Raw genomic sequence first — 16134 nt, forward strand, 5'->3', positions numbered from 1 at the left:
ATTCATCATTGATCTGATGAGTGTGATAGCAGTTTTATGACAGATACACCACACAACCTGAAACAAATGACCTTCACGGAAATACACTGTTTGATTTTGACCGACGTCCAGTAAATGGATTCTCAGTATATGATAGCTCTGATTTTGTTTCTAGATGTGGTAGCTTTCATAGTTTTATACAAGAAAAGCATAGCTCACGAGCCCAGCTGTGAGCATTCATTTTGCTTTAATCTCAAGGGTCAGGGATTGATGACCAGCTGCTGTTCAGCACAGCACACTTACCTGCTGGGGAGGTGATGCTCATTTGGCACAGCCCCATCAGCAGTACCTCTTCAGCTTCCCCTCATTGCAGGATTCACCCTTCTTCGGGTTTCCCTCCAAAGCACAACTGCTGGCCTTCAGACCTCCCTCCCCAGCCTCCCCCACGGGTCCACAGGCCCTCGCTGGGCAGAAAGGAGCATAACCCCTCTGCCTCAGCCGAAGGGAGCCATATCAGCAGAGGATCTAACCCATTGTTCCCAAAGACTGAGCTCCGATTTCCTTTTTCCTTGTGACCTCCAGCTCCGAGTGGCAGGGTAATTTGTCAGAGGAACAGTAGATTTAGCAGCTGTTCTGGTTCACTGTTGTGCACATAAGCCTCAAGCCTGTGGGCTTTACTCAGACCCATGGCAACAGCAGGCTAAGGAACCTCCAATCTGATGGGACTTTTTTGCCCAGGCAATATTTTCTTAAGCCTTTATTATCAGCTTCCCACCTAACAATGCAAAACGAATCTGGGATAAGAGTGCAAACAGTAATCTCATACCAGCTCTGCACTTGCAGGCAAGATCCCTTCTCCAGGCAGCTTGAGCCGAGCTTGCCCCACAGGTGCCTCTGAAGCTTCACCCCCAGCAGTCCCGCTCCCCGGGGACTCAGGGGTGGTTCTAACCCTGAGCTGAGTGCAGAGAGCAGAGGAGTAAACCATCGAATCCTCCCCATGCTTTTATTCATTTTTCACTTTAATATGCAAGATTTATGGTGCAGGAATAGACAAAGCAGCACACTGATCAGTCAGGCACCCTCTGCCAGCCAAGCAGCCATGGAGATTTATCCTCAGGCAGCCCACAGCAGGACTGGCACCTAAAATTAACCTTCTGCTGTGGTTCTATTTATTTCCTCCCCTCAAAAAAAGAAGTGAGATATCTCTCTTTAACAGCAACAGGCCAATAGTCTTTCCATCCAAATTATGACCTTGAGAAAGGGATTGTACCAGAGTAAAATGTGATTTGAATAAAAGTAAGCAGATGAGAAACATACTGGTTTGTGCTAATTCAAATTCCCAGTGGTGTTGGCTAGCTCACTGCAGAATACAGGCAATAGGGACAGGGTCTTCTTTATTTGTAACAAAATATTTAATACAACATGTGCCTTTTAAACAGTCTTTTCTGGATTACTTTATATGCATATTGCTCCTCATTTCTGTTCATAGAAGTCACTGAAATACAGAAATTGACAGGCTCTTTGAAGCTACCACCAGGTATCTCAAGGGCAGACTACCCCGGCTCAGATTTATGACCTATTTTTCTCTCATTTCCCATGTCACTCCAAGGGAACATGACTTTGTCCACCCTGGCTATGTGGGGCAGCTCTTCACCCTGGAGACACCCCTGGCTAGGCTTGAGCAGGTAATGATAATGTCTCTACTGATGGCAGTGCTGTCATTGACAGCAGTGGGAACAGGATCTCACCCTGATTTGGACTCACCAGGGTCAAAGGAAAGGGCATCACCCTATAGTATAGGGCATCACCACATTCCAGCGTGAGGCCAGTGAGGGAAATGATCTGGTCTGGTCTGAAGAACAGTGTTATATGATTTAAACTGGTACCTTCTGATCTGGTAGTGTAAAAAAAAGAGGAAAACTACCTTACCATATTGTGTGTTCAGCATTTTGTGGCACTGCATGTGGAGGCCAAGGCATAACTGCAATAACAGCAGAGGCAATTGTTGGTCAAGTTAAATGACAATGAATCCATCCAGTAGCTGCTCACAGGGGCCAGCAGCCATGCCAAAATCCCGGGCCTGCTTCCCAGCTCACCTGCTAAGACACCCAGGACCTGGGGTACCAGGGACATCATGGCTGCACTGGTAGCACTGTTTTTTGCTCCCTTCCTCCAGCTCCGGTCAGATTTCCTCTTCCCTCCCGAACTTCCTTCAGTGGGAAATGACACAGGCAGTGCGCTACCCTGTACCTGGGTTCTCCTCTTTATTTATCCACAGGAGTGGTTGGCACTTTTGGGGACTTTCAGAGAATTAAGTAGTTTGTGATATTTTAGAAAAGGAGAAAAGGGATGTTGCAACTTGATGTATTTATCTTAGTCCACATTACAGTTTCCATTCAATGAGGAGGGCAAGCCCGCACCTCCTGCAGGGACCAGACCAGTATGTACCAGTCGGTGGCCAGCTGCACAGGTGCATGCTCCTGGCCTGCTCTGAGGAAACACGTTAAACCCCAGTGCAGGTGGTTCAGGCTAACACATTTTATCTGGAAATCTTCAGGAGAGGGGGAAGAGGAAATAGGCAATTAGAGTGGCAGGGACAACATGGGACAACCTGTTAAACTGCCATCATGTGTGGCCATAACCAGGTGCCTCCCTAGATCATGGTCCTACACAAGTACTCCTCCTCTGCTGACACCTCCTTCTTCCATTTTTGGGATATTATGGGCAGATCCCCAACAGCTGTTTCTAGCTGCCCAGCCTACGGTTTTAGAAATGTCCAACTCCAGGTCAATGTCTGACAAGCTCATCACGGCAATGGTTCAGAAGTAGCACCCTGAAGGGTAATGGCCCTGCCGCAGCTGCATCTCTGCCGGTGGCTGCACCCACAGGGCAGCAAACACGACTTCTCTTCCAATGGTGTTAGCCCTTTCTGTGCCCTCCTCTTCCACCTACTCCGATGGCTGAATGCAATCAGGAGTCAAATACGGCAGAAGAAAAGATCTTTGCGAAGTATCATGGATATTTTCATCATTCATCACAGATTATGACAGTCTCCAGCATCCCGCTGTGCTCAGTTTTCCCGCTCCAGCTTCCCTCCTTCTGCAGGGAGGCCACCACTTGTCCTCTGGTGTCACCAGAGGCCAGCAGCCACCGCCGCAGGCTGGCTCAGGTTGTCCCAGGGTGATATTTTCCTCAGCAAGAGCTCCTTAATGCGTAGCCTGTGGTGGAAACAGGATGTGAAGCACAGGATGGGAGTGGCAATTGCTTGTACTGCTGTCCTGGAGGTGATACTACTCAAATCGTATTACCATGTGTTTGGACAGGAGCCAAAAACGTGAACCTTGGACGACAATAAATGTGCATCTTTTTTGCTTCACAGGTACAATTAAAAGGCAATATCCAGAACTTTACTGTCAGTAGGTGAGTCACAAGCGGCAAAACCTGGATGTGGCTCTGAGACCAGCAACTCCTGCAGCGGTTACATCTGCCCAGAGCCCGCACGTGAAATGAATCAAGTGATGAAGCATGGATGAGTCTGCAGTGCTTGGCAATGCCTGTGTCTGAAGCACATTCTGCTGCAAGGGGACAGGTCCCAGCAGCGCTGGCTGCCTCCTGGTGATGTGGGGTCACAGCAGTACTCAGCATTAGAAAATTAAATTTCCTGGCAATGGGAGAGTCTGAGAATGGTGGGAGAGCAACAAAAGCTGTGGAGGTCTGCTACACTGGAGTACTGAGATAGCTAAATGCATTTAGAAGGACCAGCCAATAAATGTTGGAAAAGCTAGAAAAAAGGAAGAAAGAAACAACGAGCCTAAACTTAATTGCCTGAGACTTTTATCATCAGAACCACTCACAATACAATGTCTAATAACATTATTTTTGCCATCTGACTCACACTGCATATCTCAGAGAAGGCAGAAGCTCTTTTCTTTCATCTGATATATTTAATGTGCAAGTAGCTATTCAGGGTTCACCCCTATCATTGAGGAGTATTGGGAATATCCAAAGGAATATCTGTAGGAAAAAACAGTTAAGAAGGAGTGAGCCACGTGTCTGCGGTGCAGTGCATGGGCACAGAGCAGCGACCCCTGAGCAGATGTGCCAGCACCATGCTGTTCCCACTTAGTCCCAGGGTACAATCAGGGCTGCAATAGTGTTTTGCAAAAATACTCAAGGATTCAGGTGAGCTTTTTCTCACACCTACACTTGAGCGTGGAGAGGGAGAAACAGGTCACCAGATAACCAGGACTAGCCCAAGGCATATTATTGCAACAACAAAATGAAAGCTCTGGCTCATTCTCAGCCACAGAAACTTGGGCAATGCCATTCATGACATGGTCTGACCCGCGCGAGAGGCAATGTGCACTGCCTTGTGCTGGGGCCATTACCTGCAGCCCTCACCCTCAGGCTCCACGAGTGAGTGCCCCTTCTCAGCCTCTTCTAGGAAGCCAAGATGACTCAGCCACCACTGAGAGGAAGCTGGGAGACAGACACGGCAGATTATCACCCTGCCCAACCAGGGTCCTACCTAGGAAGGGGGTTTCTACATAACATAGCTCAGTACTCTAATAAATCCTCCCCAACTCTTGCCTAACTCTCTGCAAACTCAACATATTTCTCCTCCGGTGCTGGCTTCTCCAGTTCCCCGCAGAGCAGGTCTCCTGTCAGTGCTGCAGCAGCGTGCCAGCCTCCTGGGCATTGTGCCCCATCCTTGTGGGCAAGCCAGGCCTGCCTCTGAGACACCTTGGGGTCCTCCAGCCAACAGCAACCCCCATCAGGGTTGCTGGGGAAGGGGCACCCCTCAGCATCCCTGTCCAGGGGATGGTTCATTCCCGGAGTAAATGCCTGTCAGGGCATGACCTAGATTGTTTTTGAGGAAGTCACAGGGCTTAACGTGCAAGAAACCACATGGGGTTGAGGTCCTTAGTACCCCATTGTCCCCGATGACCAGTGTGGTCTGTTTGCAGGACTCAGCCACGTGATGAATGCTCTGTCACTCATCTTAGATCCAGACATTCCTTCCTCCCACTTCCTCTGAGGCAGGCAAGTTGCCCTGGCTCAACAGGAAATATCACTTGAAGACATGATCCACCTTATATCCCATGGGGGTGAGAGCATGGAAAACAAGCCAGCACGCTGCAGAGGAAAGTGTGCATGGGAAATGCTTCAAGTCTGAAGCTCATCTGGGCTTGTCCAGGCACTTCAGTAGCATGATGAATCTTCTGTTCCTGGCTCATTTCAACCCATAGGATTTTAAAGACACATCTGCCTGTCTTGGTCATGTCCTGCATGTAATTCCAGGTGTCCTTGGTCCTGGAAGAGAGGAAGTACCGAGATTAATTCAATTTTCACCAGCTCTTAAACCCACTCCAGGTCTTTGATTCTCACTATAGAGTTGGCAATACTTTAAAATCCAACATTTGTGAAAAAAAAAAAAAATTAAACCAGCCTTTCTGGTGTGTATTGTTTCCTTATGCTATCTTTTTGAAAAAATGAAGCTTCAGTAGTAAGAGAATCAGATCCTCAGCTGATGTGCCCTGGTCTATCTCCTATAAAGCTGATGGAAACTTCCCAGCTTATTCTGGGGTCCATATGCCTCCACTGAAAGACTGTCAGAATTACTTCCTCTGACCCTGATGTTATGCTCATGCTCCAAACCCTCATCCTTCATTCCTTTTTAAAAGAAAGGTGCCACCTGGCACTGGCACAGACTTCCAGGGCTGTGGGTGGAGGAAGGAGGCTGTCACCATTAGGCAGATGCTGAGTGCTTGTTCCTGGTCAGGGGACATGGCTGTGGCTGCATGCCTCACTCCATCCACACTGCAGTGGGATCCAGTCCTGAGACACACTCCCATAATTTCTGCCCTCCCCCCTCACCTGGACATCTTATGCTACCCCAGCTCCTTCTTTCTCATTAATGGGAATCGTATCTGGATGCTTCCTCTGGGTGAGTGGGATCCTTGCTGTCCTGTCTTGGGAAGTAGGAATCCTACGTCTCTTGACTTGGTATGACTGAGGGGGGAGTCCATCTCACAGCACTTCTACTGTCCTCAGGCTAGAGGCTGACACTAATCGCAGTCATTAGAAAGCAAGCTCCTCTTGAGGGCTGTCTCTCCCCATTAAGCCGGGAAGCTCTCCATGCAGTCCCAGGCAGTGAACAAATCCCACCTTTAGTGTACGCTTGAGCCTGTGCCGCTCATATTCCCACATTGTGCCTGTGATCAGATGGCCATTGTCACCAAGAGGTTTGTTAACAGTGTTTGTACTTTTACATTTCCATTTGATTTTGTTTCCGAGGAAAAAGGACCATCAAATGTAGGCAAGAGGTATGAAAACAGGTGGGTTTTCCATCTCCACCCTCCAGCCAGGTAGAGGGGTGGGGACAAGAACCACAAAAGAGCTATATGTGATGGGACAGAAGGTCAAGGTGTGAGGCTCACCTTTCCCTAGCCCTGACCACGCTTCCTCTGAAACCGAAAACAAGACAGCAACTTCAGTATAGTGCAGGGTCTAATCTGAGGAGCCCTGCAGAGAAGCTGGCTAATTAGCCATGCCGTGGGGCACGCCGCTCCCCGGCCCCCGCCGGCATCTCCGCCGGGCACTGCCCTGTCCGGCCAGCTGGCTCACAGCCAGCCCGGGTACCCCTCTCTGCCCAGTGCAAGACCAGCGAGACAGGCCAGGCCTGCTGGCATTTTGTGCTCTCTGCTGGGTTTTGGCTCTTAGAGGGATGGTGGCTTTAAACCAGTAATACTTTCAGCACCACATTTTGCTCTGAGAGCTGGGGGTGAGCTGTAAAACAGCTCCAGCCGTCTGGCAGCAGTGGGGGGTTATGCACGAATGGGGGAAGACACATGAGGGAGTTTACCAAACCTCTCTTTCCCCATCATCCTTGCTGCCTGGGAGCCCTCAGGTTTCTTTCCTCCAACCAGTAGCTCCCTGCTAATTCCCTTCCTATTTCTGCATTCGTTAGCCAAAGGTGCAGCTCGCCTAATGAGCTGCTGATACTTTCAAGGCACTGTGTGCTATCCAGAGAACATTAGACCTGTGAAAAATGAGTAGTTTGAACCAAGTCACACAGCAAGATTTATGAAACTGTCTGGCCACAGTTTAATAGCAATAGCTGCTGCTGCTTCCTGAAGGCAGACATAACCTGCTGTCGTGGGGCCCTGCTTACCCTCGCCTTTAACAGTCCTCCTCCCTCCTACTTTCCACAGAAGGAAAACCAGCTGGCTTTAGCACAAGCTCTCCTCCTCCCTCAGCTGACTTCAGTTGTTCTGGCCGCACAAAGTAACCCCACACCAACAGTCATCTGTGGCCCCCATGGCAAAGTCTGAGTTAAATTAGAGATGTTGCAAGCGGTGGCTGGTGTTATGTTAGTCTTGAAAGGGGACTTGGCTGTGAAGGGGTGTAGCTCGTGCTGTTTTGCCATGGAGAGGGTGTATGAACAGAATAAAACACCCATGCCCAGCTGGCAGAACAGGATATAAGAGGTTGGGGCAGGAGGATGCAAGATGAAAGATAGCAAGGTTGCTTCATCCAGCATCCTCTTTCCTATTCCTGGCTACTTTCTTTCCTTATCCTTTCACCAGAAGGGTAAAGCAGGACGAGCAGGGATGTAGGTGTGGACTGAACAAGGAGGCACAACTGCGTAGCCTCTTTCCTCTAGCACGACAGGGTGGCATCAGCCAAACACATCTGGGGGGCACTAGGACTCTGCTATTTTCTTTCCCACTTCTGAGAGTTGATGACTTCACAACTGACAGATCTGTGATGAATAACTAAAAAGCACCCCATGCCCCCAGTCTACTCTTACACGGGCTCTGTCCAGCGGCAAGCACCCTCCCAGAGCAGCCTTTATGGTTTATTTTGCCCAGTATTGAGGCAGCTGAGTCCTCGTCCATGTCATTCTCATACCCTACATGATAAAGGAACATATGCGGCCACTTGGCTGGAGCCCCCATGTAGTAGGAGCCTCACAGGCCGGTAGTATCCTGTTACCACATTGCTTTGCTGACACTCCCTCATGCATAATGTGCCTGTGATTACTTGCTAGAGGCGAGAAGCAGAGGCCACTCCTCTCCTATGCTCCTTAAATAGTTAAATGCATTGGTCAGCTGGAGGCAAACCTGACAGCTGAAAGAAGTGCTGCTCCCAGGACAGAGCCAGGTCTGCAGGTAAGCAAGCTGTTTGATAGGTACAACATTTCATAGCTGTTGTTATGGTGCCTGGGATGCCTGCAACTTCCTCTACATAGTGATAAGTAGGCACTGGTTTAAATTTTCATTTAAGTTTTTCCACTAGTTTGAATACATTTACTGGATTTTTTTTCCTAAAGTGCTGTTGTTTGAAAATCAGCACAATTTAACACTCAAGCTACTAGTATTTTTTTCAAAAAATTGGCTAGATATGGCATTATAGATGTAGCTCCCTGGGTTTTTTTTATATCTTAATATGTGTGTGTGTAGGGAGAGAAGTTTATGCACACATATCTTTGTGTGTGGATTTATGCCTACTTATGAGACAGACAATAGTGATGTGTATCTCTAGTTGATGTGTGTGGGGGACATTTTTGCACACACAGAGAAAATGGACAAAATGGAAAAACAGTCCTTATGTTGTGGAAAAGCAATGAAGAGGGCAGTTGGTAGAAAGGGGATGAGTCCCATCATGGAAAGAAAAAGGCTGATTTCTAACCTGTGTATCTAATAAGATGATGGGGAAAAAGTAGCAATACAGATGTTTGAAGCCTGGAGAAGTGTTGATGTGATGTCCTGGTATCTTTCCAGCATTATCTGTGGGTGGGTGTGTGGGTGTGGGGGGGTGAGTGTGCATATATACACTGGCCTTATTTGTACAAAGCCATCTGAAGCCTGTTTTCTGTCTCCTAGAGGTCTGGTGCGGCACAACAGCAGCCACTAATCCTTCCCCTAGTTGCCACCAAAGGCAGATCCTACCCTAGACTTTGTCTTTCTCATTTTGGGGTGAATACTCAGGTTCTGCCTTTCAGTGGTGTCGCACTTGTGCTTGGCCCCCATAGCCTGCTGGTTAAAAACCCCCAGTGTGCTGTGTTCCTGGCCTAAGGAGAATTAAGCATCTGTTAAAGTTAACAGGCAATGCTCTACCCTTTCAGCTTGTTATGTCATTTGCCTCAAGCCTCTTATTACTGTTTTCTGGGGATTGGTACCTGTTGTGTTGTTTTTCTGTTGTATTTTGTATGGGAGGAAAAAAGGTTAGAAAAGCATAGAGTATTTCCCCACCTCCCCCTACCCTCATATTTTCTGTACAGACAAAATGTTAATGTCGTGAAGCGGCACATGGCTCAGCGATACCAACACTTGCAGATATTTTAAGTGCCAGTCTAACATTTAATTAGTTTCACTGTTCTAGAGCAGAAAATACTGTATTCCTTAGAAAGCAGTGTCTGAAGAACTGCGCATCGAAACACCGTGCTTTTGGTTTTGATTTTAAAACCCCAACAATTTGTACACATTGCTGAAGGACCAGCCCTACTCCAGTGGTGGCAGGTGTTGGAGAGCCCATGCCAAGGGAGTCCAAAGGGCAGCGTGGAGCTGTGGCTCCCAACCAGAGATCTTCTTCCCGCATGTGAGAGGGATGGTCCATCAAGCTGCTGTCTTGTCTCCGGGGTTCTGGAGAAGACCTTGAGGTGACCCATAAAGTAATACAATGAGTGCAGAAGCCCCTCAAAATGCAGGCAGCAGTAGGCACTGGAAGTAGTAAACATGGATAAAAGTGTTCAAAGCTTAGCCTCACTTTTATATGATAACAAGTGAACATAGTTGTGGCAAGTGGGTACAGGATAGTCTAGGGGTGGGCAGAGGGTGGGTTTTTTTGCAGTGGGATTTCAGAAAGTTAGGAAGTCCATCTATCAAGAAGAGCAAGGACCATTGGTATATCTCTGAACTTTGGTCCTCCACAATGTGCTGTAGCTCATCATGGCATTAACCACAAAACTCAGGGCAGCCAGTATAGCAGAATAGGCTGGAGAGAGAGAGAAGGGAAATGTGGGTTTGGGGAGCAACAGAGAAAATCTTATCAGAAAGTCAATTTACTTTCAGTTATTCTTTTTCAGAATAAAACTTTCACCTAGTGTCCAGCCAAGATATAGATCACTTTTTTTTTTTACATTGTGGCCTCTCTGAAAGGGGAACACCAAGACAGATTTCACTTCTGAGGAGTATTGTGATCACTGATTTCTACTGCAGCCAAGTAGATGTAGTCAGATTGGGCTGGGGTGGAGAGAAGAGTAGTTTTGTAATCTATAGGCAGTTTTACTTGTATTTGGCTTGGAAACTGGAAGGAAACTTGCCTTTTTATTTTTCTGTGTAGACCAAAAAATCCTGGTTAGCTAAAACCTATACTCTACCCGAACTGTGTGGTCCCACACACCCACTGTTGTTGCAATGCATTATATTCCCCTGGTACATCGCCAGCTCCCGTGCTGCAGTTGTAAATCTCCGCACACCTCTGCAAATGGGTCCCACGTAAGCTCAGACTCGACTCAGGCAGATGCCTGTTGTGGTTATTTGGCTATTAATAGATTCCAGGCAGACCAGTCACAATGCAGCCAGCAGGGTAAACACATTCATTAAAAGGTAATAGTTGCAAGAAGGAGGAAACCTAACCAGGAATAGCTAACCTTAATCATCCAGGATGTTCAGGCAATTTCAGACACCCAATCAGCACTTCAGCGGTCCAGTGATGGGCTCATCCTAGCCGGACCGGAGAGGAAATGCCTGACTTCCCTGAGTCAGGAGTAGTGAGCATCCCAGTGCGAGGCACAAGGAGGGAAGGTAAAACATCTCCTGCCACCAGTGCCTGGAAGAAGGATGAGAAAGGGAAGGAGGCTGCCAGCCAGGGATGCTGGCTGCCCTGTCCTAGGGTTCAGGTCACTATCTTTTCCAAGGGTAACCCTCATTTTAATACTGCCAAATGTCTCTGGGATGACTGACAGGCAGAGCTGCTCTGAGGGTCCTTTCTCTAGCCTCCATCAGAAGTTTTTCAGCACCTTTTATTCTGTTATTCATATCTAGTTCTTTAAATGTTTTCTTGTAAGAGATCTAAGGGAGCGGTCAAATCCTCAGGTATTGTAAATCACCAGAGCTCTTGTTGCAAGATGTGGGATTGCAGCCTCAGTTTGTACAGACCCTTTGCAGTGGGAGAGCTACACAGGTTAATCAGCGTTGGCTGAAAAGCAAGGAAAACTGAAACAAGGAAAGTGAATCACTTTAAATTAGCAAAAGTTGCGCATTTGGGATGAAACTCTTGGCTTCTATTTACAGCTGGGTAAGACCTCATGGGCAGATCAGCACAAAGCTTTTCTAAGATTATCACATACTTCCCAAAGAAGATTTCGTAGAACCAAAATTTATACATAGATTTGTATCAAGATTGAAAAAATCTTGACAAAAGAAAAAGCCTATTTTCTGGAAGTGGGATTGTCAGATGGGGTCAAAACTTTTTATCTTGGGATTTTTCAGAATGGAAGGATTTCATGGTTTGCTTAGCAGAAATGATTTAAGTTTCTCTTGTGCTAAAAATGACTTTGGAAAAACCTCATAAGGGAAAGGAGGCAACCTCAAGAAACATAATTTGACAGAAAATAATTTCTCTCTCAAGTTTCCTTCTCAGCAAGATAAGAAATTTACATCAGTTTGGGTTCATTTAGTTCCTTTCCACAACTCTTTTTCAATTCAGCAGGTTTTATTGTGGATGATTTAGTGTGAATGGCCCTTCTACTCAGGAGCCAGGGCTATAATACCAGTATTGTTCTCTTCTCCTCTTAGCAGTGTTATCGTTTGTATTATATTGGTACCTAAGAACGAGTCATCCTGTTTCCATCAAGATGGTCGCTGGAATTGGCAGCATTATTCCCATGTCCTGATTTTGACGCTACATCACCAGCAAAACAAAGTCAGACTAAGGGAGTAGTATGTGCCCATGCATGTATACACACATTGTTCATGCAGAGAGCAACAGCTTTTGATTCTCTGAATTCTTGCTCTAACTTGCCATTGACTTTCACCATGGGCTCTCTGCGTGCAAGACGTGCACCTAGAGGATAAACGAATGTGTTTAGTTACACAGCAGAGGGGAGGAAATGGTGTGAAGGACCTGAGCTAGAAAACACAAAAGGGCAGGTGTGCATTAACCAGCTAAGTTGCTTCTTTTGCTTTGTTTTGCTTAGCTTTCACAGCCAGAGTGGAAGCTTAAGATGGCTTTCAGCAACCACACAAACAGCAGTTCAGTCACGCCGAATTTACTCCACATGTTTGTGGAACAAAAGAAGACCCTTCGGTTCAACAATTTCAGCAATCCAGCCTTGGAGATGCAAGAGGAGATAATGGCCTCATTTTATATCCTCATCATCGTTGGGTTTTTTGGCTTTCTTCTCTTTGTCATGATGCTCAGCAATATTGTTTCCAGCAAGCCTGAAAACTACATTGACTATCTCTATTCTGGGAAGCTTAGCCCTCAGAGAAGCAAGGTGGAGCTTCCAGGAAAGGAGAGCAAAGACACTTTTTTTATTATCAACAGCACCGCCTTACTGGAGCTGCAAAGGCAGGACAGCAAAAACAGCCCTGGATCTGAGGCACCGAGCACAGACGCAGTCCTGAGGAATGTATGAAAACGGTTCCTTTTTATTATAATTTTGTTGTGAATATGGAGCCTAAACAGGGATATTTTTTGTTCATGAAAGCAAGAAATGAGGAGCTGTGCCAGGACAGATGCAGACTGGTCTTGTGCAAGTTTCCCACATGCAGCTGTGAAGGAATCTGAGCGCAACCTGTGTTATTTCAGCCCCAGGCCTTTGGAGAAGAGGCTGGAAATCAAGTCCTTGCTGGCCTAGCTCTTTCATGGCAGTTCCTATTGTGTTTCTATGGCTTGCCTCTTAGGAGAATGGAAGGCCTTCCTTTGCATGCTGTTGCTTCAAGCAGGGCCAGTACATTTCCAGCTGGGGCACAGTTGGTATGACTGGTTGCTGTTATTATTTATTCATTTATTTATTTGGGGGGTCGGAGCTGCCAGTGAGTCCACTGGGTGCACACTCTGCAAGCAGAAAGAGCCACTACAGCCTCTGCATCCCCCCTTACCCCCACGCCGGGCACCCGGAGTTGGAGGCAAGCTGACCTATGCCCGGCCCTTCTGGAAGGAAAGTTATTTCAAGGGTCTGGAGGCACATGTCAGACTCAGAACTTGTTTGCTTGCTTGGCAGGCTTGGTCTGCAGCGGATTTTTGTCAGTGGTCGTGCATTTCTCAGCGGCTCTCTTCCTGTATGTCAGCCCTTTACAAGCCCAGGACAAGACATCCTGACATCTCTCCAGGGTCCCTCCTAGGGCCCACCTGAACAGCATCGGGGCTGACAAGCCACAGCTGTAGCCCTGAGGGTTGTGCCACTGTTGTGCCAATAACCCCTGGCAAATTCCTCCAGTGTTTAGTGCTAAATCCCTCATCATGAAAACCCACCGAGCCCTCAGCCCCTGATGCTTCCTCAGGTGGTAGATGGTAAGCAGAGGAGTGTCATGGTAGCTTTAGGGTGTCTTCTACAGGCCACCAAGCCTCAGCAGACACAAGGAGGAGGGGGTTGCTCACCACATGGCTCAGGGGTGTCCAATCCATGTCCTGTAGAGCCCTGACATACAGGGGTTCAGGACAGGCAGCTGTGGAGAGGCAAACATGGGCAGTGGCCTTCAGCTTGCTGTTCTCGGTCCATGCATTCATCAGAAAAAGCTCTGGAGCCTGCAAATCATGATGGTTGGAAGCTGGTGGTGCGGATACTCTGAGAACTTTAAGGCATTTTGTTATTGAAGCAAAAATCCTATGAAATCCTACAAAATTGTATGCCTGTGGGATGGATGTTGCTGGATCCATTCAGCTTCTTTGTGTGTTTGCTTTTTGTTACTGATAGGAAAAAAGTTCTTAAAAATTTTGTACGCAAGGAAACATTATTTTCTAACTTTTCTTAAACAGGTTTTTACTCTATTTGTAGCTTCATGCTTTGCTGCTGAGATTTCTCTTTTTTTTTCTTTTTTTTTTTTTTTTTTTTTAATGTATCCTTTTCTGCCATGATATAGTATTAGTATTGTAGGATTTTGCCACTGTTTGGTCCAAGCCAACTGCCTGGAAATGATTTATTTCATGTAGGCTGTATCCTTAAAGGGAGTTTCCAGAGCCTGATCTTGTAAGACATATTCTAAGGCTGATACTTCCAGCTGATAGCCAAGATGAAATCCACACTACTCTCTTGGCTTTCCACACTTCTTTGAATTCCAGAGATTCAGTTTTCCAACACAGACATCTCCTTTTTTGGACAGGTGCATACTCCCCAGACACTGTCTCCAGCAGAGGCCAATTAGGCAGTTGAGTTAGTTTTGGACCCCATTGCCTTTGGCTTCATTACCATGTCTGGTTTAATAACTGCTCGGTTTGAGCCAGGATCCATTATTTATGCTCACTGCTCCTGACTGCACTCAGTAGCCGTGCTCCCACTGCTGCAGCTCAGCTATGCAGATCTGAAAAACGAGAGGTGTTTTGAAGGTAGAAAAAAACATGTGCAGTGTCAGGTTTGTTCCTTCTACCCAGTGTGGGTGTTTTCCAGAAGGTGGCAAGTGTCACTGTCCATTTTGGAGAAGGATCATTTTCTGCCTTGAGAGGAGACTGTGGGCTGTCTTCTAGTAGTAGTGACAATTCCTCCTGCTTTGCAGACCCAGTTTATCAATTTCTCCAGTCATGCCACAGTGTCAGGAGGCAGAGTCAAATCTCCTTTTCCATCGTGAGTGTTAGGTATAGGTTTCAGACATCCATCGCCCACACCAAGTTCAGTGCAGTGAAATTTCACCTCCTGCAGCAGTGGTTGCTGCTTTTCCAGACAGGCTGATGCAAGGGAAGCGTCAGGCTGGAGGGTGAACTCCTCAGCCATGGGAAGTGCTTTTTGCCTCCCAGCAAACTGAGCTTCTGAAAACTAATTCACTAATGATGCATGGCGAAGTCTACTGATATCCCCCTTTGGTGTCCCCTTGGGGATGAGCCGGTTCCTGCTCACACCCTGACAGATAACGAGCTCTTCAGGCAACCTGGGGTGGGGATGAGGTGAGCCCTTCCCCTCCCTGTACTCACCATGCAGCAGGGGCTCTACATTCTGTAATGAGAGCTAAAATCAGACCTTGACCACTCAGGTAACAGACCTAATGGCTCTGTCCTCTTCTCAGACCCAGGCACACCCATCAGCTCTATGCCAACCCCTTGGCCTTGAGGCGCTTGCTTCTGTTTTTCCTTCCCCACCCCAGGGAGAGACATATACATGTCTACATACAGTTTCAACCACATCTGTTAAAAAGCTTCAACTCATAAAGATACCTCATTCCTACAGAGTCCAGGCAACAGATGGCCAAGTATTTCTATCTGAAATAGTGGCCATGCTTAGTCAGAAGCCATGACTGTGATGCCACCAAGGGAAAGGCAGATAAGCTTAACCTTTGCAGAAGTCCCTAATGCTGGAAACCAAATTTCATCAGTTTTCAGAAGGTGTCTCGCTGGTCTTTGTGGGAAACCACCAACAGTTGTACTAGCTCTGTTCTGAGAAGTTTAGGGCTCTTACTGTAGGTATTGGCTTAATTTATTTTCTAAAGTTTCCACCTTCTTCTGTTTCCATCCTGGGGCTGTATTTGATTTTGGCAAGTGCTTCTCTTATTGGTTTCATCATGGATCAAGAGCTAAAATTACACAATTTTGAAAAGTCTCATTTGACACCAGAAATACTACTTTGGCATGGGACTTTAGCTAGTGTTCAGGACTTCAACAGACATCTAGGAGGGAAAATAGATTATTTAAATTGGGTTTGGTATTTGTTAGAAAAAGAATCCTAATTTTTCTCACTCCATGTAAACCTGGAAGAGAACCTAATTCCCTGATGGATAATGTTCTCCAGTGCTGGTTTTGGAAAAAAAAAAATAATTCAAACTTACAAAAAATTTTGATAAAAATAAAATTTAAATTTCAAAATTAGCAACTTAATTTTTGCTGCTACATGTAATATAATGCAGCAGTAAAAGCATCCACTGTTTGCCTAACATCATGCCTACTGTTGATGTATATTTCATTATGTTCTGTATTTCATTATGGTTTTATTTGGCATTT

General features: G+C 46.6%; 1 protein-coding gene across 1 annotated transcript in view; it reads right to left on the reverse strand.

Annotated features, from left to right (window-relative positions):
• Positions 1-1355: 1355 nt before the first annotated feature.
• Positions 1356-16134, reverse strand: part of SMIM11 (small integral membrane protein 11) — a 35141-nt gene continuing 20362 nt past the window's right edge. The window contains exon 4 of the mRNA XM_033011318.2: positions 1356-5292. The gene's annotated coding sequence lies outside the window, so the exon portion shown is untranslated. The remainder of the gene's footprint in view (positions 5293-16134) is intronic.

The sequence above is a fragment of the Tyto alba genome, unplaced genomic scaffold, assembly GCF_018691265.1.
Source record: "Tyto alba isolate M040663 unplaced genomic scaffold, T.alba_DEE_v4.0 Super-Scaffold_14, whole genome shotgun sequence".
NCBI classification, from domain to species: Eukaryota; Metazoa; Chordata; class Aves; order Strigiformes; family Tytonidae; genus Tyto; species Tyto alba.